This window comes from Pongo pygmaeus, chromosome 2, assembly GCF_028885625.2.
Source record: "Pongo pygmaeus isolate AG05252 chromosome 2, NHGRI_mPonPyg2-v2.0_pri, whole genome shotgun sequence".
Lineage (NCBI taxonomy): Eukaryota > Metazoa > Chordata > Mammalia > Primates > Hominidae > Pongo > Pongo pygmaeus.
Window position 1 is genome coordinate 122,636,885 of NC_085930.1, and position 24,978 is coordinate 122,661,862.

The 24,978-nt window shown below is 41.8% G+C and overlaps 1 pseudogene; it reads left to right on the forward strand.

Annotated features, from left to right (window-relative positions):
* The first annotated feature begins 4,869 nt into the window (after positions 1–4,869).
* On the forward strand, positions 4,870–24,890 carry LOC129032908 (calponin-2-like; annotated as a pseudogene).
* The last annotated feature ends 88 nt before the right edge of the window (positions 24,891–24,978 follow it).

Here is a 24,978-nt window from a genome sequence, read left to right on the forward strand (position 1 = left end):
AGTGGAGTTTTAAAAAATTATCTTTAGCACATACGGTTTGGCCTCTGGAAAGCCATTAACTAAGGCAATTCAAATTCCAGCCCCCAGAAGCCTGCTGTAAATCAGAGCATTTGGATATTGGGTGGGTAAGACTTGACAAGGCAAACAATGAAAGCCTCCAATATCTTGTTCCTTAGTTGCTGTGGGAGGTTTTAAGCCATGAATTGTGCTGGAAGCAATGAAAATAACATCCAATTCCTGTGTGTAGGCCATGTCCACTGGATAAGCATTGTGCTAAAGGGGCAGACAGGAGAGATTTATGATGTAGTCCTCTATTTTAAGGATCTTAGAGCAGGAAAAACCATTGAAGGTGAAACTTTCCTTTAACTTCTAATATGGAAGTTTCATGAAACAGAGATAGCATTGGATGGAACAATTAGAGAATGTGATACTTGAACTGTTTTTTTTTCCTGGATTGCCGTGACATGATCACAGCTCACTACAACCTCAACCTCCCTGGGATCAAGCTATCCTCCCATCTTAGCTTCCCAAGTCATTGGGACTACAGGGAATGTGCCACTGTGCCCAGCCAAACTGGATCTTCAGTATGTTTATGTAACTTTCAGGGAGCAGAGGTAAGGTGTTACAGAAAGGGCATCTACTTTAGCACAAGCAGAGAGACAGAGCTTGTTTAAGAAATAGGAGAAACAAAATCTTAATAAACGTGGATGCTTTTGTTGAGAAGAAATAAAAAATAAAGTTATCCAGCTGAGGCTTGATTAGAGAGAGAAAGAAAGCTTTCACAAAGCCAGGAAGGGAAGTCTGGAATTGAGGCAAAAGGCCATTGGCAAATCTCAGTGAACGTTTATTGAACACTTTCTATGTGTTCCCAGGATTCTGAGGAAACAGAGATGAGTTGGATACGGCCCTTCCCTGAAGGAGTTTGTAGGTTATAGCCGATGATAAGTGTGAAAGTGGACTCTTAGAAAGACTAGTTTGACAAGAGTATATAGAAGAGATGGAAAGTTAAGAAACCCTAAGCACAAAAGTTGAGGCAGAATCCAAACTGAAGGCAAAGTGTGTCTAGCAGCTCATTTTAGGGACATTGATTTGTTTGGCTTCTTTTTCCTCAGTGTTTTCAGCTTTGGAGCTTCAATTGAACTTTTGAGACAAGAAGGTAAGTTAAGGTTTCTAGAATTGCAAGAAAAATTTCTTATAGTATAAGTACCTACTGTGCAACATTCACTGTTTATGTGAAATTTAATTTGACTGGGCATATTGTATTTTGCAATGCATTGGCTTATTCTAGTCATTGTTCCTAAATGTCATTCATCCTCTGCAATTGATGTACTTGATTGTGTTCTGTGTTTATTTACAGAGGAGAGAAAAGAAAAGTGTCTTCTTCACAACTTTATTATTTTGGTGTCAAAGATTCCAGTTGATTATCCCTTTCTATCTCCAAAATCTGGCAAATCCTACTTACCTCCCCAACTGCTTTCGAAAGCATAAACAAAATAAAATAACATCATCAAAGATTCCAGAAGATTGGGAAAGGTGTGGAAGGTAGTGATTAAAGTATAGTTGTAAGGGCCCTTTGACATCAATTTTATTCTCTCAGTGGACTTAAAGTGTTTCTTTTCTGCTTCGTTTAGTACAAAGATATTTCACTCAAACTCTATCTTGTTACAGACTCTTGAAAACTGGGGATATGGTTTCTAGCCTTGTAATTTGTGTAATAAAATGCCAGTCATAAAAACCACTGGGAATCTGGGACATTTTAAGGATTGGGCTGTCCTTAAAATACATGATTGCTCAAAGGTATGGCTTAACCCAGGAAAACACAAACCACAATGAAAGGTCACATGGAAGATACAGGCATGGGCAGGTATCACTTGGTGGCAAGCAACAGAAATCCCTTAAGGAAGCTCGAGTGAAAAGCAATTTATTTCAGGGGACTCTGATGGTATTTTGAAGAAGGTATAACTCCTGGAACTGGAAAGCTTTGAGATACTTATCTCTCTCTCTTTCTCTCTGCCTCTCTCTGTCTCTCTCCCTCACCAATCTCCCATAGTATTGGGTGTAATTTTCACCTATTCCAAAATGTAGTAAGCACCTTAGTTTACATGGCTTTCCAAGTCTTGCACCTGTGGCTAAATAACTACAGTGTTGGTGTCTGAATTCAACTTCCTGTGAAGGAGACCCTTGAGTGCCTACCCTTCATCAGGTGTTCATCAGTATGGTGGGGGAAGGGTCCCATGGCTCCCAATGTCTTTAACAGGACTCTGGGCATGGATTTGGGCAGATAATTAGACAGAGCAGCTAAATCAAGTGACATATTTTCCTTTAATTGCTCCTAACTAGAATAAGAGGATGATTTGTGTCCTGATTTTTATGAACTTTTGCATTCTTTCTCAAGTTCTAAATTCATTGAGTAAATCCTTCAGAACATTTGACCTTGTATTATGGGTTTTGTGGTTTAAATTTCCCATGAAGTTAACTATACCATGGACAGTATTGGGGTGAAAGTATTGTCCCTAAGATCATGTTTAAAATGTTTTGTCTCAGAATTTTAATATCCCTTTTGGCCTGTAAACACTTTGTAGCACCATGGTAAGCAAAGACAGTATTTGATGCAGGTCAGTTTTAAGTGGGAGAAGGAGGAGTCTCTTTAATTTAAAGAGGCTTAATAAAGGACATTTCACTGAACAATTGGTTATAGCAATTGGGTTTTCTAGAGGTTTTTTTTTTTGGCCTTCTTTCAAGTTGTGTTGTGTACTGTGCAAGAATAGGAATAGGCAAGAGTGAGTGGAGATGGCCTTTAATAGGCTTCCAGTTAAGCTCTTAATTTACGCTGGTTGTCTATACCAGCCAATGCTCCCACATCGTTATCTGTGAGAGAATGGAGAAGAAAAAATGGCATTCTATTTTTTGCACCCTCTTCTCCTTGTGATCTTACATCTTCACTTAAAAGCAATCAGGTGCGCAGGTGAAGAGATAGGAAAAGAGGGCTTTTAATAGCTTTTGATATGAAGATTCTGTCTTCCTCCTTAAAGGCTAGCCCACACTTCTGTGATGTCTGGTGATGTTTTCAGTTCCACCTTTTGTGTTTTAAGAATTGCACCTTTAAAATTAAAAATGCCTTAAGGAAGGACAGCAGGGTATCTGGAGGTGGCATAAATAGAGATGAATGCTCTTCAAAATCCACCTGATTTATTCTGTCAGTCAATTGCAATGTAGTTGTCTTCCGACACTAGCCTTAGGTTTCAGCATACACAAGTCTAGGATAAAGTGGTCTCTGTAAAGAGCATCCACAGGAAGCATGCTGCCCACTTGGCAATGCAAGGTGGTTATTTGCTTGACTATACCATGCTCTCCTTCTCCTTCCAAGGGGCCTTTGGATAGGCTGATGCTATGGAGTTGGAATCTTAAGCTGGAGGATGAGCCAATCAAAGTCATAAAGGGAAGCCATATGTCACACACTTGGATGTCCATGTGTAGACATCAAATTGAGAGTGTCAGAGGCAAGGTCAAGACCAGGATCTTAGCACCAAGGTTACAGTGGCAGAAATCAAGACTAAAGTAAGTGGAAAAAATATGTGGAAGTGGCAGAGGATGGTGCCTGAAGAGGTGGAATGGGAGAGGACTCAGAGTGTAAGTGTTATGAGAGAACATTATAGATGAGCGGTGCTCAGCTGCAGTGTCCTAGCCAGGTGGGCCTCTGACTCCTGGCAGCAAATGGGATGGCGGATGCAGCTGTTGAGAATGCCCTGCAGAATAGCCAAGACATTGATAGGGTCTTCTATGCAAGGATAAGATGACTCTTCCTTACACTGCCCCACAGCAGTTGGTTTGTAAGAAAAAATTCCCCAAGATTTTAAGTCCTGGGTATGCATGGGTACCTACAGCTCTGACATAAAGCCATATGACTCTTCTACAGAAAGATGAGAAATTGGCTGATGATGCCACGGTGGTGGTCACTGGAGGCACCTGTGGTCAAAGGGCATGTGCATATCTCTGCTTTGACCTTTATTCCTCGGCAGAGCAGAGGAAACTTCTGCTCACAAAGTTGTGTGTGTCCTGCTTCAACATCACAATTTAAGGGAACAAAAATGACATAATTTTGTCTGAGTCTTGAGGAGGGACTCTGGGAACTGTGGGTGTTTATTAATATGCTTGACTCCTCATTTCATGAATAGGGTGGGGCAGGAGTGGTGACTGGCCCAGGCATAGGACAAGTGAATGACTGGGACCAGCAATTGATTCTGTGAGACTAGCCCTACCCAAAAAAGAATAGCGAAACAAGAAGGCAGGCCAAATCAGAGACACCATGGGAACGCCAAGAGTCTTACAGCAGGGATATCACATATGTATACCAAGTGAAGAGGGCCTGAGAAATGACTAGATTAGGAACCAGATCAGTGCCAAAGTCAGTAAGAGACAAGGAAGGAAGTGAGTAGTATGATGGTGTGGGGAGGCAGACAGATGTGCTATCATTGCCAAAATAATCAGGAATATAATTTATTTATTCAATATATCATGCAGTTATTCAAGGAGTCTTCATTCATTCATTCAACAAATATTCAAGTTTTTAAAATGTTCTAAGTTCTGAGCCTAAATATTGGTATGCAATACTACCAGGACCTAGACACCAACATGGTGCAGTAGTTCTATGACTTGAAAGAGCATTATGAGAACATATGGGGAGGGCACCAAAGGAGAAAAGAGAAGCCTTCCTATTGGCAGAGAAGGCTGAGTTGAGGTTTAGGGACAAGTAGCAGTTAAGTAGAGGACGCTCATTTGGGGCAAAGGCCAGGTGGCAAGCATGCCAACAGTACTTTTGGGAAGCCATATGACATCAGACTGGTTGGGACATACAGTGATAGGTGGGGCATGGCAAGGGATGAAGATTTCAACAAAAGCAAGGGCCATAACCTGATGGGCCTCCTGAGTCATGGTAAGGACTTTGGACTTTATTCTAATGGCCGTGGAGAGCTACTAGAAGGGCTTTTAGCAAGAGAAACTCAATTTGAGCTGTGCTGAGAAAGATCACTCAGGCTACAGGTTGCATAATTTAGGGCTGAGACCAGGATGAGCTGGCCTAGAAGGTGGCTGTTGAAAAACAGATGGGAGAGAGATTTGGTTGTCAAAATGGTGGGGCTTGATTATTGGCCAGAGACTTGAGGAAGACGGAGGAAGCGAAAACGAGTTCTACGTTTCTGGATTGGATAACAAGGGTGGATGGTATAGTTATTTGTCTGTTTGTGGAACTAAGAGGAGAATTGGGTTGTGGAGGGAGGACAATGAACTCAAGTTTGGATATGTCTGAGGGTTGGAGGTGGCAGGGGGATGCCCTGCTTTTGCACTAATCCAGTGCCTGTCTGGGTGTGTGGGCAAGGCTGTTTATAGCACCAAGCACAGGCTCATCATCAGTTAACAGCCATGGCTTATTTTTCTCCCTGGTATAGAAGAGGATCTGGACTGAGGATGCAAGGAACTTGGGCTGGAATATGCCAAAGAAGTAAACCTTGAGTTAGAATCAAGATGTATGGTAACAAGATTTAGCTTCTGAAGGCAGAGACAAACAAACACAAATCGAAATATCTCAGTGTAAAAAAAAAAAATCACAGAATTTCACTTGCACCAATGGTTTTGTTTTACAAATTCCTTGACATGCTTCTGTAACAAAGCAATTGCTTTGTTGCTGTTTTCAGCAGGCACTTCCTGCAGGGCACACCTAGAAAATGGTGTGCTTCACAAAAGATATGCCGTCTCCCTGGGCTCTGATCTTCTTCTCCTCGGGTCAGTATTTCACTCTTGTCAGGATATTGCCTGATGCCTGCCTGTCTCAAACCCCAGAAGAGAGCCATCTGTTGAGCTGTGGAATGTTCTCAGCCACAAGTCATACATCATTATTCTAGCCAGGTCATGCTGTTGCTTGTAGAATTTTTTATAGATAGAGGCTCAGCTTATGTTCTGAATTAGACTCTCTCATCTGCCTGTGGCAAATTGCGGCACGTGTTAGTGGAAACTCCCTCTTGGGTGGTGCTTGAAATATTTAGGATAGTATCTGTTTAGACATTCTACTACTCCTTTTAAACAACTTTCTCCATTCAATCTTTGAAAGCCAAAGTGTGTGTGTGTGTGTCTGTGTATTTGTTTGTTTGTTTTGGATTATTTCATACCAAAAGCATTTTCCATTTTCTTATTAGGAACTTTCTCTTTGTCCAAAAGGAGAAAAAGAAAAAAAAAAACTTGTAGAGAACACACTAAGTTTTTTTTAAAAAATGGCCTGTTTATACTTTAAAGGTTGTATTATGGCATAACATATTTGTAATTTTGAACTTTTAAAGAGGGAACAGTTTTGAATTTAGCCGAGTATTAGTGATGTCGCTAAGGAATACTTCCATTTAATAGCTTTGAGTGAAATAAATGCTCCAGCTTCAAGGAAAAAACAGCTAAAGGTAAATGGGGTGGCTAAAGGGAGAAACATATTACAGAGGCAGTTATGCAGGTTCATGCTACAAGTGCTGAGCCATTGTTATCTTTTCTTCTTGCTCTGAATGGATCAGGAGGATTCTACTCCTTGAGTTGGGTGATAGGAATTATTACCCTATCAAAGAACAGGTGGGAAGGGCTGAGCATACTGGCTGGTTGGGAAAGTCTACAGACATTGGGAATTTCCTTTCCTATGGTGAAGTTCACTGCAGAAGAAAAGCTTTAGGAATTTTAACATGCCATGGGGTTGAAAATTCTGGAAGGTTTTAGCTACAAGAGATTGAGGTGGAGCTATACTCAATCCTGGAGACAGAAGTGGAGTTAAATCAAGTAGCCACTGATGAAAGTCCTTCAAATGTGCTTCGTCATCCTCTGGATAAAGCCCAACCTTCTTAAGATCGTATATGGAATTTTTGTGATTTGGCCCTGATAATGTTTCCAGCTTTATTTTCTTGCCATCCTTATCCATCTCTAATACCTGGTACCATGTCATTCTTCCCAATGCTTATCCTCAGCTTTTCAAATAAGGCATACTGTTGTCAAAGAAAGAATATAACTAAATATAAACAAGCTATTCTCTGTATCTCAATTACAAATTTCTTGAAATAAATGAACAAATCCGACATAAAACCAAATTTGCTTCCTATTGAAGTTGGAAAACGTGTTTCTGAAACAAATATGACTTGGATAAATAAATGACCTTGCTGCCTTTTCCGAGGTCATGTGGTAGTTTGGTGATGAAGCACACCTCTCTTTTATTATCTGTAAAATAGGAATATTACAATTTACTAAATATGGCTGTTGAGAGAATAAAATGAGCTCATTCTTCTAAAGGACTAGTGATGGTACCTGCTGTATAGTTGTTACTAAATCGTGACCACTATATTAATCTAAAGGACTGACTCAGCCCCTTCCAATGGGTGATGCTTCTAGAAATAAGCATGAGCCCACAATGCTCTTACTTCCTTACTGTGCTTCTGAATGATTCCTCTGTGTGTGTTTATGTGCTCACACCCATGCTCTCGCTGAATAGCATGGCCTATACATCACACAGAGATTGTTTTCCAAAAGCCTGTTCCATTGTAATCTACACTTCCATCAACCTTCTACTGACTTTGCCATGCAGTTCAGATCATCACTTAGGTATTACTGACACCTTTGAGCACATCTGCTGAGAAATGTGCTTGGAGGGCTTACACATTTTGAGAGTGTGTGCATAATGATATAAGGTTCTAAATAATAAATTAAAAGATAGTTTAGAGCCCTCATTACAGCCATCTGTGTTAACTTCCCATTACAAATTAAAATATCTATTTTGACACAAGTTTAATTTTTTCCAAAACACCTGTTCTAAAAGGCAATGTACTTTTTACATAATGGAAATGGCAACACTTTGAAAATATTACACTTTACTGGAAAGTCAATTATGTTCCAGAATAAATGTTTTCCATGGCGGGCAGGGTGGGTAGTTCTCATACGTAATGAAGACCATCAATCACCAAACAAAAACCCTGCATCACGTATAAAGAACTCACCCACAGATTTCCTTTTCTTTCTCTTTCATTAATACTTTTAAAAATCAGCAACAAGTTCCTTTGGTTTGCTTCTCATATTTTACAAAAATCGTTGTAGAAGCCGAGGTGTGATCAGTTAACAACTGTTGACTTCTGAAAAAAACAACAAATCTTCCATCTTAAAGCATCCACAGAAATGGAAGCAATTTCCATTACAACCTTGTGGATTAGGCAGCTTATTTGTACAATCCATTTTCCTTCATGTTGGCTACTCATTTCGTAAATAATTCGGTCTGTGTGGTTGTGCAATATACTGATATTTCACTAATTTTTTTGTTAATCCAAATAGCATCAGGCATTGAATGATGTAGGCATTTTTGGAAACTGACTTCAGTACAGACTAAAATAAAAGAATTCTGGATTACAATGGCTGTGCCATTTTCTAGGCATCATTTACTGTAACTGGGTAGCAAAACAAAAAACCAGTGTTTCCTTAAAATAAGACAATTGGCAAGGCCTGTCACAAGAAGTGAAAAGATTTCTCTTCCTTCTTGGTTTCCTTTTAACTATCTCTATAAAACAAAGGAATTGCCAGAAACCTTTGGATGCTTCCTCTGTCTTCACGAAAAGGACTACTTAATTGAAGTTACCGAACTTCTTTCCTTTTGCATTCAAAGGTCACCTCTACCCCCTGGGAGAGATGTCAGAGGAAAGATTTCTGCCTTCCAAGAGCCTTAGAGAATTATGATAATCTGTCTCCGTGTATAATATACTCTCCTTTGAGTACATTAAAAAGCCATAACATGCAAAACATACAGTGCATGTTCTTTACTACTTTTCAAATATAGGTTCTTTGAAGGCATGATGGGTAAGTTCAGCGGTGGATGCAGGGCTGGATTTAAATACATTTCTGAGCCATTCTAAGATTCTGTGATGTTGTCGCTTGCATGATCTAAGGTATTGCTCCGAACATCACTTCTATGGGCTGACTGCCAACTCCATTCTTATGTTTATTTCTGCACTGTTCCTTACTCAGGCAGTTTCTCATCCCTTTTATGCCCTCCTCCTCAAAAGTGGAAAGGTCTGGAGGGGAGAGGGAGCCTGGCATTTTGGGAGGAACACAATAATTGGCTGTGATCTGGATTTCACATTGTTGAGTTGACAGGTGTGAGTGAGAAGAGAATGGAAATCGTGGAGAGTCATGTCAACTTTGCAACTGAATTTGAACTTGATCCTAAGGACAAGGAGGTGCCAATGAGCATTTTACAGACTAGCCATATGGTAAGATTTTAGTTTTAGAAACATTACTGTTAATTCTGGGTAGTGGGAATATGAGTGTTCATTTTACCATTCTTTGTACTTTTCTGCATTTTCAAAAGTCTGACTCAAATGGAACTAAACAAATACAGCTCTTCCTGGCTACAGAGTTGAGAACAGATTAGAAGAGATGTGACACATATGTCAGCTGGAAATTTGTGACAGTAATTTAGACAGAGGACAATTATGCGTTAATCAAGGCAGTGCCCCAGTAGGAATGGAAATACACAAATGGATTGAGGCACATGTCGGAGGTAGAAATGGAATTGGACGTGAAGGGGAGCGAAGGAAGTGAGTGTCATTAGGTTTCTGGAAGGTCAACTGGGTGAGTGATAACGGTCCACAAAGGGACACACAGGGAAGATGATTATGTCTGCTTGGGACAGTTGGAAGTGCCTGAGAGTCATCTTAGTAGAGGTGCCCTACAGGAAGTTAGATGTTTTAATCTACAGCTTGGGAGAAAGTTTGGGAGTACAGATTTAGATTTAGGCATTGTCAGTTTGTAGAAGCCATAGGAATAGGTGAGATTACTGAGAGAATATAAAGAGTAAAAAATAGGAAGTTTGAGGCATGAAACTCTGAGAGACATCTATAGGTATCAGGATGTTAGAAGAAGGAGACTAACAAGTGGATGAAGAACTTGTTTTACAAGGAAAAATGTCACCAATTGTGGCAAAAAGGTCAAGTGAGATAATTCTGAAAAATCTTTTTTTTTTCTTTTTTTGAGACTGAGTCTCCAGCCTAGGCTGGAGTAGCCCCATCTCGGCTCACTGCAACCTCCACCTCCCAGATTCAAACAATTCTCATGCCTCAACTTCCCAAGTAGCTGGGACTACAGGTGTGTGCCACCATGCCTGGCTAATTTTTTTGTATTTTTAGTAGACATGGGGTTTGACCATGTTGCTCAGGCTGGTCTCGAACTCAGGTGCTCCTCTCACCTCGGCCTCCCAGAGTGCTAGGATTACAGGCATGAGCCACCATGCCAAGCCTGAAAAATCATCTTTGATTAAATTTAGCAATAATGACATTTTTGAGAAGAGCAATGCTGGTAGAATGGCAAGGGAAGAAGGCAGATTGCAAAATTTAAAAAAATCAAATAATAATAACAATAGCTACATTTTTTATAGCTTATTTTGTGCCAGACACTGTGCTAAGCTCTTTATCAATATTGCCATATTTTATATTCACAGCAATCCAATAAGTAGAACTAATATTTATTTCACTTTACTTGAGAAAACTGAGACATAGAGAAATTAAATACTATGCCCCCAATCACACAAATCAGATGGAGGAAGAATGACTCTGACTCAAGTCTACTTTAATCCATAATTCCTAATTTTATTAGAGAGAAGAGAGGGACAATGAGTGTCCACCTGCTTTCAACAGTGAGGGTCTGAGGTTCGAGGGAAGGCAAGAGAGAACCAGAGGGGCTAGCTCAGGAAGAAGAGGGGTTTTGTCTGTCTGCTTGTTTGTTTTCAAGATGGGGTAACCTGAAGTATATTAAATACTGATGGAGAAGAACTGGTAGAAAAGATCTGGAGAGAGAAGGAAGGACTGACCCACAGGATAGGTTTCCTGAGGTGGTAGCACAGGATGGAATGGGGTCCTGAGCATGCACTAACGTTCTCACCATAGCGATCACAACAGCGGGGATCCCACATTGGGGAACTGGGCAGTAGATGGGTGAGGGAGGTCTTGCCTTATGGCTTCTATTTTCACTGTGAAGGAGGAGGTGAGGAGATTTTGTCAGTAAAGAGGGTGATGCCCAGGTAGAAGCTTTGCTGAGCATGAAGTTGCCTGTGTGGAGGAGGGGAGAGTGCTGACCAGAGAAATGCAGAAAGACTCCAAGTAGTGTGTAAGGCCCAGTGGAGGCTGAAGGCCGCAACTTTGTAGTGAAGCTAATCTTGGGCAGAAAGGAGGAGAGAAAGGCACAGTCTGTGCTTGATACTTAGGAAGAATGTATTGAATCATGCAAAATTTGGTAAATAAAAGAGGGGAGTGGGGTGGGTGGGGGGTGGGGGAGAGTCAGAGGATGGGGGAAAGAGGACATGGGACTGGGGAGAGACAAAGAGAGAGGAGCCCCGACGTGGCTTTGGAGGCCTGGAACACCAGGATTGTTGAGAATTCCAGTGTTCCCTGGGCTCGCTGGCATTGCTTTATCTGGATTTTCATTTTGTGGAAATCCTCCTGGGTCCTGGCCAGTTCACGCAGTGACTTTGTAGTTCACAGCAGTGACTGACAGCTTCGCAAACCAGGCTTGATGTCTGACAGACAACTACATCTCTGCTGCTAAGTGCTGGATCTGAATTTCTGCATAGCTTTGCAAACCCCAGCATGGAGGTTCCTCGCAGGACCTTCAATTTTTGCCCGACTCTCTTCGTTCTCTTATCAAATTTCAGGATGGCATTTCAGGCATCATTTTCTTGTCAGGAAGGGTTGAACCCAGTTGAAAATTCAAATGCAGTAAGGGGTCTTGCTTGGAAGGAACTGTGTGTTTCTAAATCAAGGCTGGATGGCTTTGAGGCTGGAGGCTGGAATCTTCCTTCCATGGGGGTCTGCTCCTCCCCCAGGGAGAACAGAGTCACTTTGGTGGGCACGGACATATTACTTTTGGTACTTTCAACCTAACTCCTAATAGACCATGTCATCACTCACAATTGACCTTAGATCATGGGGTCTTCAACCAAGTTGGGGAGGAGCTGAAAGATGACAGAAAGAAAGATTTTAGACAAAACTGCTCTAGTTCTTGGTGGATCCTTGTGAATAAGTGCTAATGTCATCAATGAAAATTCTGGGACACCATGCCGGTTTTCAGATGAAACTTTTTCCTCTTTGACAGTTGCAAACAAATCACACTTCCATTTTATTCATTCACCAAATATTTATTGAATACCTACTATGTTCTAGGCATGGTCTATTGTAATGGTGCCCCTCACTTTATGCTTCTGTGGTCAGACATTTTCTCCTGTGATTAGGACCAAATATTTGGAGGAGGGATTAAAGCTCTTGTTTACTGAGCACCTTTTACAGCCTGTGCTATGTGATCTCCAGGCCCACCAAGAATACATCAAGGTAAGAAGTATTATGCCCATTTTATATATCCAGAAACTGAGATTAGACATATGAAGACAAATAGCAGGACTGGGATCTGAACCCTTGCCTATCTGTTTTCAAAGCTCATAATCTTTCTACTTGTTAAGCTGTCAGAGAAGAAAAGCAGAAATAAAGTGGAGACTGAGTTTTCAAGAACGGTATTTCCTCACATAATTGTATTTTGGCATTGGAAGCAGCCATTTACTCCTTTATATAAATAAGGATCAATTTCTTAGCAGGTCATTTTCCTAGCAGTGAGACTGCATGTAAGGTTATAGACCGGCTAATTTTTTTTTTAGTTGGGGGGCAGGGGGTAAATGTAAAGAGCACATTTACAAGGTAAAGCTAACTGGTAAGCCCTTAACTACCTTGACAAGCTGTGTGGGTTGTAAATCCTCATTCGTTTCATCCACTTGGCACCAGTATAATTAGCTGATGTTAAAGAGACGTCAATTGGAAGAAGAAAAGGGAATTCTTCTTGGTTGAATATCCCTGGGGGCACCTGCCTATGTCACCCTATTTAATTGTACACATACCCTGCAAAGTAGGAGAGACATGTAGGAATTTACTTATTGCCCAAGTAAGAAAAAAATTAAGGATTTGGACTCCAGTGTGTCTGGCCCCAGAGTTCTAGCTTTTACCAGTCTTACAATTATAGAGAGCACTTAAGGGATTTTGCGGGGGCTGGCAGGGAGGACTGGAGGCGAGGGTTAGATGTCAACTCAGTAGGAAACAGATCCCCTACTCAATCTCCTGGGCCTTTGCTCTTTTCACCTTAATTTCAGAGTGATTTTTATTTACAACAGCAGAAGCTGACTGTAGCTACATGCAACCTATGTGACTTTTCTCATTGGGTATTACAAGGCTCTATAGATCTTTCTCCAGAAACTTCTACCTCAGGTAATGTCGTAAGGTAGAAGTAACAGTACTTTTGGAGTCAGGAGGCTCACTTGGAACTCTGGTTCTACCGAGGAGCTATGCATCCTTGGGAAAGACTCTCAATTCTTTTGAGTGAAATCTTAAAACTCTTATTTTCTTTACATTTTAAATGGAAACACTGATACCTATGGTATTCAGCCATTCATCATTCATTCATTCATTAATTCATGTACTTGTCCCCATGCCAGGCACTATCTAGCCATGAGAGTTACAAAGTGAACAAAATAGACAGCATGTCTGTTCTGAAGAAACTCATATTCTAGTGGGGAGATTGATTGGAAACAATAAGCAAATACATTAACACAACAGTTTGGGATTGTTTTAAGTTTCATAGAAGAAAAAAAAAATAAACATGGCTCTATGATGGAGATGGGTGGCATGGATGAGGGAGACCACTCTAGGTTGGGTGGCTAGAAAAGGCTTCCTGAGGGGTAACATGTGAACTGAGATCATAATTACAGAGGAAGCCAGTGGAGAGGAACACATCCCAGGGAAAGAAGAGAACAAAGGAAAAAGATGGACAGGTGCTTGGAGTGCTTGAAAAACAGGAGGAAGATCTTGGATGACAGATCCAGTGGCATAATATATGCATACTTTGCATGTTGTAAATAATTATATAATTCAAAGATTATCATTTTTACTTCTCTTATCTTCATTATCTTTCTTCTCTTACCTTCATTATCTTTCTTCTCTTACCTTCATTATCTTTCTTCTCTCCCTCCTTTCTTCCACCCCTCTTCCTTTCTTCTTTTCAGTTTGTCTTTTGTATCAGTGCTTCTCAAACTCTGATAAAAAAACAAGCATTAAACCAATAAAAACCTCATTTTTAATTTTTGTATTTCTAATCCATTGTGGACTGGTACTTATGTAAAATGTCCCAGTACTGTCAAATAACTGCAGAGATTTCTAAATGCTGATCTTCATGTATGCACCTCCCTCCAGGTGGGCTGGTCTCTGACAATTGGTGGACCACACCTTGAATAGCACTTTCCTAGGTAACGGGGCTTTTCTGGCCCAACCCTGGCTCACAGACATAGTCATTGGGGATCACTGACCACTTAGCAAACTCTAATAATCCAATGTTTTGGTTTTATTTAACACTCTATTTAAATGGGGCCCAGGCTCCAAAACCACACCCTGGACATCCATGTAAGCAAATCGTATTGCAGGCCTCCGTGTGTTGCTCTCTGATTTCTATAGATCCTCCAGACTCTCAGGGACAAGGGCCTGGAGGCTGGTATAAAGAACGCCCCTTAGTTTTCCCTGATACTGTTGTATAATAAAACAGCCTAATTAGCCTAGAGCCAGGGCAGCCTTATGGGAGATTTCATACATAATCTAGAAGGAAAGCAGCGACAGGCGGGCTTTTCCCACTAGGTCTCAATTCCTTTTACTAAGTTTGAAAAGCCGGGGGAAGTGTCCAACAAGGATAGAATTCTTGCCAAGGTGAATTTCCAGCTGGCTTGAAAAAGCTTGAGCAAAAATGGCTGACTCTTAAATGGGGAATGCACAAGGTTATTAAAACTATCAGAGTGCACCTTGGGGCATTTGTAGCAGCCAGAACGAGCTGTGAAACTACGTGTTGGAGAGGTGAGGACCCCATGCCAGGTCTGGGTGATGAATAAAGATAAGGATGCCAGGTTCCTGGGGGAAATGCTGTTTTTCAAGGGTGACACAGAATTTCTCTGATACCTCAAGCAGTGCACAGAATTTTTAGCCCCTGGAGAGATTTCAGTCTTGACCAAAAAAAAAAAAAAAAAAAATCAGAGACTATTGGCTTCTGCAGACAGAAAACAGTCTTCTCATTTTGTCTTAATTTTCGAAACAACTAAAAATTGAGCAGAAATTGTTTGGAAGACTTCCTCAATGGAGTGTTCCTCTAGGCAAGGAAATGGAGTTGCTCTGGAGTTTTTTGAATAGCTACTTTTGATTTGGCAGACATAGCCCATTAACCTTTTCTTGGATATTTTTCTCTCCCTGTGATTAAAAAAAAAAAATTCCCGGAAATTTAAATATTTGAAAAGAGTTTAGAAGTCAACTAAAGGAACTATATGTTATCATTCAGTTTCAGTCTCCATGGGTACAGGTGTCTGCACCAACTTGAAGCTTAGTTCCAAAAAAGGAATGTCATCTTCATGGAGATTTAAAGAAGAGTAGTAGGTAAAAGCTTTGGACTTTGGAGTCATATAGATTCAGTGGTGAATTTTGACCCTGCCTTTTCCTAGCCCGGGTAAATCATTTCACCTCTCTGGATCTCTATCCCTCATGTGTAAAGTGGAGTAATGATAATACTAATGAGTGGCCCTTGTTGCCCCATTAAATGAGTTATATCAAGAGAGCCCTCAGCACAGTGCCTGGCATACATTACAGAATGCTTCCAATTAATGCCTCATGCTATCATTTTGTTATTCATTATTACTTTCTTGGCCAACTCAAATCCAGGGGACTGCTTACCAGTCCTGTCCTCTGTTGACACCTTGCTCATGTAATAATTGGGCTACTTCCATGCTTTTGGTTGCCCTACTCCTTTCCATCAGCATGTGGATTGTTTTTATTTGTTTGATTTGATGCAGGAATAAGCTTATATACTGTTGTTCCAGCTGCTACGGTGGACATAGAAAATGGATTAAAAATGCAGAAGGGGATTGATATTTATCAAAGACTCACAAAGGACACAACCTATTTAATCTCATTTAATTCTCACAGCAGCCCTTCGAGGTAGGTATATTACTCTTGTTTCACAAATAGGGAAAGGAATCCTGAGATGTTAAGTGACTTGTCTAAGCTCACACAGCAAATAGGTCAGTTTGCACCCAGCTCTTTGTGTCCCCGAAGATAAATGTTTGTCTTACTGCACTATACCACCTTTTTGCCTTTGATGAACTCACGAGCTAGTTAGGTGAGAGAAAATGTGCATAATGCAAGGCAGGAGATAGACTAATAGAAAGCTGTCACATACAAGTTGGAAGGGGAGTAGCAGAACACACCAGCCAGCTTGGCTGCCTTGCCTATTCCCCTTCCCTGAGGTTGTATATCCACGACAACTACTGTGTAGGTGGTGGAAAACCTGTGCTGTCTAGATCAGTGGTGGACCCTTGACAGCCAGTGCTGTCTAGATTAGTGGTGGACCCTTGACCCAACTAGGGACAAGATTATTCCTTTATTTTGCTTAAAATTTTTTAAATTATTTATTTTTTACTTATTTATTGAGACAGTCTCGCTCTGTCACCCAGTCTGGACCTGAACTCCTGGGCTCAAGTGATCCGTCCATCTCAGCCTCATAAGTAGCTGAGACTACAGACATGCCCCACCACACCAGCTCTCTCTATTCTTTAAGGACATAAAGACTATAGTTGGTGGGTGTTTGAATTGAGAGATTACATAGACCAGGAATAATACACTAGTCTTCTATTATTGTGTAACAAATTACCACAAATTTGGCAGATTAAAACAGTACTTATGTATTAGCTAATACCTGGCCCTGTGTGGCTGGATTCTCTGCCCAGGGTCTCAGAAAGCTGAAATAAGGGCATTGGCTGATCTGGGTGCCTTTATCAGGGCTCTAGGTAAGAATTCTTTTTTAAGCTCTCTCAGGTTGTTAGCCGAATTCAATTTTGTGTGGTTGTAGTTGTAGGGCTGACATTCTCATTTCCTTGCTGGTTGTTGACTGGTGCTGTTCTTAGTTCCTAGAGGCCACTTGCAATCCTTGTACTTCCTCTCTGAAGACAGTAATGGAGAATCTTCCTCCGTTGAATTCTTCTCATGATTTTCATCTTTTTTCTCAGGGAGAGCCCAGACTCTTTTAAGGTTCACCAGATTAGGTGAACCATCTGCCTAAACCCCTTTTCTTAAGGAGAAAGTACTATACAATCTAACTGAATCAAGGCAGGGAAATCCATGGTATTCATAGTCCTGGGGATTATGCAAGGCCCATGCACCAGGAGCTGGGAGTTTTGGGTGTCACTTTAGAATTCTGCCTAACACAGATGGGGTTGCCATTTGGGAGCCATATGCAAGCAGTGCTGGGAGATCTGGAGGGGAGAAGAGGAAGAGAAGTGGAGAGAAAGGAGGAGGGGAGGGTAGAGGAAGAGACAACAGAAAAGAAATTTTCCTTATGGAGGCTCCAAATGAGAATGTTTCCTTCCTTGCCTTTTTCAGCTTTTACAAGCCATCTAAATTCCTCCGGTCTTGGCCTCTTCCTTCATCTTCAAAGTATGTCACTCCAGTCTTTGCTTCTGTCATCACACTGCCTTTTCTCCTATGTTGACAAATTTCCCTCTGGCTCCCTCTTACAAATGTACTTGTGATTATATTTGGGGCCCATTGGGCTAATTCAGGATAGCACTCCCACCTCAAGATCCTTAACTTAATCACACCTGCAAAGTCCCTGCAAGTTAACATTTACAGGTTCCAGGGATTTGGACCTGGATATCTTAGTGGGGGTAGGGGCAGGGTGTGGAGGTGGGGGAGTTATTCAGCTCACAAAAGTACATGTGGACTCTTAAGTCCCATGACTCAAGTTCAAATCTCAACCCTGCTGTTCACTAGCAACGTGACCTCAGACAAATGATTAATACTTAGCCTTTCTGTGTCTCAGTTTCATTATCCCTTAAGTGGGGATAATTATAATAATGTATGCATTGATCATTTTTGTGAGGATTAAGTGAGGAAATTAATGAAAAGTACTTATCCCGGAGCACAGTAAACATTTAGTAAATATTGGTGATTATAGTTTCCACTGATGTTATTTAGAGCTTATGCTGCATATTTGTTGTTTTAGCCTGCCAACATCCATTTTCTTCTGCTGCTGCTAATAGCGCCTCTGTTTTTCTTGGAGAACTTCCTTTACCTCACTCTCAGTTCATATGGTTTAGGCAGGGCTGAATTCAGTACTAGCCCCAGGACTGTGAGTGGGAACCAGGTCTAAACCCACCAGTATAATTTCCTTGCCTTGGTCCCAGGAATTGGTTCAATGATGCATGTATGAGCTAAATTGGTCCAAGCAGTGTGACTCTCTGGCTTTTCCAGGAGCAACTAGAAAAGAAATATTTTAATGGAGTTGCTGAAAGCAGAGTGTGTGAAGATACAGCTACTGGCAGCCCTTTTTATCTTTAAAGTTTTGCCACACTGTAAAGCCAACCTGGAAGGTGGGAAGCAGAATTAAGGGAAGGAGAGACACCCCTGAAGTTTGAGGTTAAGCTTCAAATACAGCTGGTCCTGAAATCAGCACTTTTGTGGTCTGTCCAGTTATGTGAGCCAACAAAGTTCCCTTCGTCAGTAAGAAGGGAACTTTTATCTGAAGGATTTCCAGAGTCACGGGATTGGGAGACCCTTTCTTTCTCTTTGAGTGGAGACAGAGATTTATTGGCCATTTCTAGGCTTCAGCCAACTTTTAAGAACCCAGAATCCCCAGCCATGTGTGCATAGCCCCAGAATATTATTACTTGGGTACAGTAAAGTCCCTAATATTCTCTGTCCCCCTTGCACAATAACGGTGATAACAATGATGGTATCTATTGAATGCCTCCCTTGTACCATCCATAAGGATTTCTCATCCTTTCTAGTAGTTGCAACAGCACTCCAAGGGAAAGATTATTTTGCAGATGGGAAATGGAAGCCCTGGAAGGTAAATTTTCCAAGGCCAAATAGCAAATGCTCAGCAAAAGCAGGGGTCCATCACAGGGCTTTCTGGATTCAGAGCCTGTCCCTTTCCTACACTGCTGCAATAACCCCCACAGCCAGTCTGGGAGAAGTCCCTACAATCAGGAATCAAGTGACTGTTTGCAAGAGCCACAGCCACTGGGCCTTTGTTCCTGGAGGGTGGGATTCTCCTCTTGTTCTGTACTTTTTTTTTCAGAAGAGGCTGTAGGCACATAGACTCTAAAAGCCTCTTCTATCTGAATAGGTTCATCGAGCATTCTGTCCTTCCACATTTTCCCCTGTTTTATTTAAACCTCCTCATGTGTTGGATTTGTGTCTAAAGGATTTTCTTTAGTGTTCAAATTAGGCATTATATGCTCTTGAGAATTATATGCTTACTAGATTTACCATTCTTTTATAGGAATACATCTAAAGTGAGATGTGAGACACAACGTAAAGCAAATAGAAAGTAGTTACCACCTTTCGAGCTGTCATATTCCAAAACAGATAATAACAGCAGTGGGCCAGTGAATAAAAAGCATGAATAAGCACACACACATATATGTAAGGATAAAACACTGTCTTGTGATGACAAACAAAGTTGGACATGAGATATATTTGGATCTGAGCTCTACGCCCAGTACTTTCAAACTCTAGGCAAATTACTTGATCATTTACCTCTCAGGCCCCTCAATTAAAAATTGGGATGATAAAAACTCCTCATAGGGTCACTGTGAGGATTGCAACTATTATGCGGGAGAAAATGAGAGCAACAGCAAGCAAGAAAGAGAGTCACAGAGAGTCATAATAAATGCTACCTGCTTGCCTTTTGCTAATGCTAGTTTGATGTGTGTGCTGTTATTTATTAATACAAGTGTCTGAATAGGTAACACCTAACTTTCCAATATCTTCTTTTAGTCCCTATTTTAAAATTTTAATTTATAAATTTAAATATTTCTGTTCTCACTCTCATTTTCTCTCATTTCCATTTTTCTTTGCATCTGCCTCACCCGTCTCTCCAGACTTGCTTTCTTCACTTTTCCATGCATATAGCTACAGAGTTGTCCCACATCTCCTGAGTTTCCAAGTCCTCAGTTCAGAAGAGTCACTAGTAACTATGCATCCCAATTCCAAGATCCTGGGATAGGGATTGACAGGTCCAACTGTCCAGTTAATAATGGCTAGAAAGTTGGGTCAGGTCAGTAGAGTCAGGGCTTCAAAAGCACACTGATTTCCTGGCAGCTCTCAGAAAAAGAGAATCAGGGTGTGTTGATACCATATAAAGATTTCAGAGAGCCATGAAAGTTGGCAAATGAATAGATATGAGATTTGTGTGAAATTTGTCAAAACACTTGACAGCAATTTTTTGCCTTGTTCTCTCTGCTGAAACCAGGGGCCACCTGGACTTCAGCTCTGATTCTTGTACCAGCAGTGGGTCTTGCTCTCCTATGGGCTGTCAGCCGAGGTCAAGAACTGGCTTCTGTTCAAATATGACCCCCAGAAGGAGGCAGAGCTCCACAGCTGGATCGAGGGACTCATCAGCTTCTCCATCGGCCCCAACTTCCAGAAGGGCCTGAAGGACAGGATTATCTTATGCACACTCATGAACAAGCTGCAGCCGGCCTCAGTCCCCAAGATCAACCGCTCCATGAGAACTGGCACCAGCTAGAAAACCTCTCCAACTTCATCAAGGCCATGGTCAGCTACGGCATGAACCCTGTGGATCTGTTGGAGGCCAACAACCTGTTTGAGAGTGGGAACATGATGCAGGTGCAGGTGTCTCTTCTCGCCCTGGTGGGGAAGGCCAAGACTAAGGGGCTGCAGAATGGGGTGGACATCGGCATCAAGTACTGGGAGAAGCAGGAGTGGAACTTTGATGATGCCCCCATGAAGGCTGGCCAGTGCATCATTGGGCTGCAGATGGGCGCCAACAAATATGCCAACCAGTCAGGCATGACCACGTCCGCACAAGGAGGCATCTCTATGACCCCAAGAACCACATCTTGCCCCACTATGGACCACGCGACCATCAGCCTCCAGATGGGTACAAAGAAGTGTGCCAGCCAGGTGGGCATGACAGTTCCCGGGACCCAGCGGCACATCTATGACACCAAACTGGGAACCAACAAGTGTAAGAACTCCTCCATGTCCCTGCAGACGGGCTACACTCAGGGCGCCAACCAGAGCAGCCAGGTCTTCGGCCTGGGCCGGCAGATATACGACCCCAAGCGCTGCCAGCAAGGCACAGTGGCTGACTGGTCTCCCTCGGGTGCTGGGGACTGTCCCGGCTCGGGGAAGGCCCCTGAACATCCCCCTTACTACCAGGAGGAGGCCGGCTACTGGGGCTCCCAGCACACTCTCTCCCCAGCTTGTCTCCCCGTCTGGGTTTTGGGATTTTTCTGTATTTTCATCTTTTTTTTTTTTTTCTTAACCTGTTCAGTGCTGCCAATCAACCGAGGGTCTGTGAGTGGCGGTGTGGGATCAGGCAGCAGGGCTCTTTCCCCCTTGCCTTGGTCCTTCACAGGACTGAGCACCCGGCTGTAGGGGGAAGGGTCAAGGCTGTATTCCGATATGTGTAGGGTGAGGGTCCCTGCTGGCACGTCCAGGCTGTGGGCTGAGCTGTGCTGGGGAGAAGAGACCTGGGCTTGGAGGGAACTTGTTCCCGAAGGTTTCCAGTTGCCTCACCTCTCGCCCCTTTTGTCAGCCGATCAGTTTGTGGTTTCTGTACCCGCAAAAGTTTCAGGAAGTATTAACAAAAGAAAAATACATTTTTTTTTTTCCCCAAGGAATGGGGCAGGGACGGTGGCGAGGGTGCTGGGAAATTAGTCCCTGGGAAAGGGGGCCCGGCCACGATGCTAAATATCTCAGGTTCTCAAGTGGCTGGCTTTCCCTAGGACCCTCAGACCAACAGACCTCAGATCCTCAGACCTGCACCGTGGCCCTGTAGGGAAGTGAGGCCCATACAAGGAAGTAGAATTCTGAGTTGTTGGGGCTAAGCCTGACCCCCTCTCCATGCTAACCCCCACATTGTGGCCTCAGTAGGGTTTTGTTGTTGTTGTTGTTGCCCAGGCTGGAGTGCAGTTGTACGATCTTAGCTCACTGTACCTCCACCTCCCGGGCTCAAAGGATTCTCCTGCCTCAGCCTCCCAAGTAGCTGGGACTGGAGGTGGTCCACCAAGCCTGGCTAATTTTTGTATTTTTAGTAGATACTGGGTTTCACCATGTTGGCCAGGCTGGTCTCGAACTCCTGGCCTCAGGTAATCTGCCCGCCTCGGCCTCCCCAAGTGCTGGGACTGTAGGTGTGAGCCACCACGCCCAGCCCCTCAGTAGGCTTTAAGGAGCCCCCAGCTCTACTTCTCCCATTCTGGGCCTGACCAGCTATACTGCTCCATCTCTCCCGGCCACACACTCTGCCAAGTACTGCACGGGGATCCCCACCCAGGGGTCCTGCTACATGAGATAATGTGAAATATGACCGTGGACCAAACACAATAAAATCTCTGTTTGTAAGAAGGAAAAAAAAATCGCCATACTGCCCAAAGCAATTTATGGATTTAACACTCTTCCTATCAAGCCACTAATGTCATTTCTCAAAGAATTAGAAAAAACTATTGTAAATTTCACATGGAACCAAAAAAGAGCCTGAATAGCCAAAACAATCCTAAGCCAAATGAACAAAGCTGGAGGTGTCACATTACCCAACTTCAAACTATACTATAAAGCTACAGTAATCAAAACAGCATGATACTGGCACAAAACAGGAACATAGGCTAATAAAACAGAATAGAGAACCCAGAAATAAAGCTGCACACCTACAGACATCTCATCCTTGACAAAGTCAACAAAAATAAGCAAAGAGGAAAGGATTCCCTTTTCAATAAGTGGAGTTGGGATAGTTGGCTAACTATATGCAGAAGAATGAAACTGAACCCCTACCTTTCACCATATACAAAAATTAACTCAAGATAGATTAAAGATTCAAATGTAAGACCTCAAACTATAAGAATTACAGAATAAAACCTAGGAAATACCGTTCTGGACATCAGCCTTAGGAAAAAAATTACGACTAAGTCCTCAAAAGCAATTGCAACAAAAACAAAAAATTGACAAGTGGGACCTAATTAAAGAGCTTCTGCACAGCAGAAGAAACTATTCACAGAGTAAACAGACAACCTACAGAATGGGAGAAAATATTCACAAACTATGCATCTGACAAAGGTGTAATAACCAGAATCTATAAGGAACGTAAACAATTCCACAAGCAAAAAGCAACTAACCCCGTTAACAAGTGAGCAAAAGACACTTCTCAAAATAAGACATACAAGCAATCAACAAACATATGGAAAAATGGTCAACATCACTAATCATTGGAGAAATGCAAATCGAAACCATCAGGAGATACCATCTTATACCAGTCAGAATGGCTTCATTAAAAAGTCAAGAAAACTATAGATGCTATTAGACTGTGGAAGAAAGGGAATGCTTATACACTGTTGGTGGGAATATACATTATTTCAGCCACTGTGGAAACCAGTGGCGATTGCTTTGGCGATTCCTCAAAGAACTTAAAATGGAAGTGCCACTCAACCCAACAATCCAATTACTGGGTATATATGCAAAAGAAAATAAATCTTTCTAAAAAAAGACATGTATTCATTTGTTCATTGCAGCACTATTCACAGCAGCAGATGTGGACTCAGCCTAGGTGCCTATCAACGGTGGTAAAACGTGGTACATATACACCATGGACTACTGTGCAGCCATAAAAAAGAACAAAATCATGTCCCTTGCAGCAACATGGATGCAGCTAGAGGCCATTATCCTAAGTGAATTAACGCAGAAACAGAAAACAAAATGCTACATGTTCTCATTTATAAGTAGGAATTAAATATTGGATACTCACAGACATAAAGATGGCAACAACAGACACTGGGGAGAAATAGAAAGGGGAGGGAGAGGACAAGACTTGAAGAACTAATTGTTAGGTATTATGCTCATTACGTGGGTGATGGGATCATTCCCATCCCAAACCTCAGCATCATCCAGTATATCCATGTGACAAACTTGTGCATGTATCCCCTGAATCTAAAGTAAATGTTGAAATTATTTTTAAAAAGAAGGAAATTCTAACACATGCTATCACATGGATAAAACTTGAAGACATTATGCTAAGTGAAATAAGAGTGTCACAAAAAGAAAAATACCATATAATTTCAACTATATGATGTACCCAGAGTAGTCAAATTCATAGATAGAGAAAGTAGAAGGGTGGCTGCCAGGGGTTGAGGGGTCAGGGTGGGTTGATGGGAATTGCAATTTTTCAAGATAAAGAGTTCTGGGGATTTATTGCACAATTATGTGACTATATTTAACACTACTGAACTGTATTTATAAATGGTTAAGATGGTAATTTTATGGTTTGTATTTTTTTAACCACAATTCATTTTTTAAAAAAGAATAAGTAAATGAGGAAATAAAAGTAGGGCAGGGCTTTGTGTAAATTGATAATGTCCCATGGACCGAGGAATATGATTAACTCAATCCTTCCCATGACACATGCACATTGAAAAATATGTAGGCCAGTTCTTGTGACCCTTGCTTTTCCTAAAAGCCTCACACTATGGGAGTAGACAGATAAGTGACGCTTAGGTTCAATCTTTGTGTTGCTTGCAACCCTGTTTTCTATCAGATGAGCATGGTTGATTCTGATAGATTTGGAGGTTTTATGTTCACATTCTTTTCTCCCATCCACTATTTCTCAGCTTTGAATTGGCAAGATTTATTATAGTTACAAGGTTCTATCTTCCCCTTCTCTTTGTTCAATTTGATTTTGTTTAATTTAAACCTTGCTTTCTCTTTCTCCAGATTGTTTCGGATTCAAACTTGATATCAAAGCACTGGCAGATCACCTAGCCTTGGCATGGCTTACAAAATTAGGCTTTGCACCATCACAGTCACTTTGTGTAGAGATATTGAGTATGGCATTGTTTCTCAGCTGTCA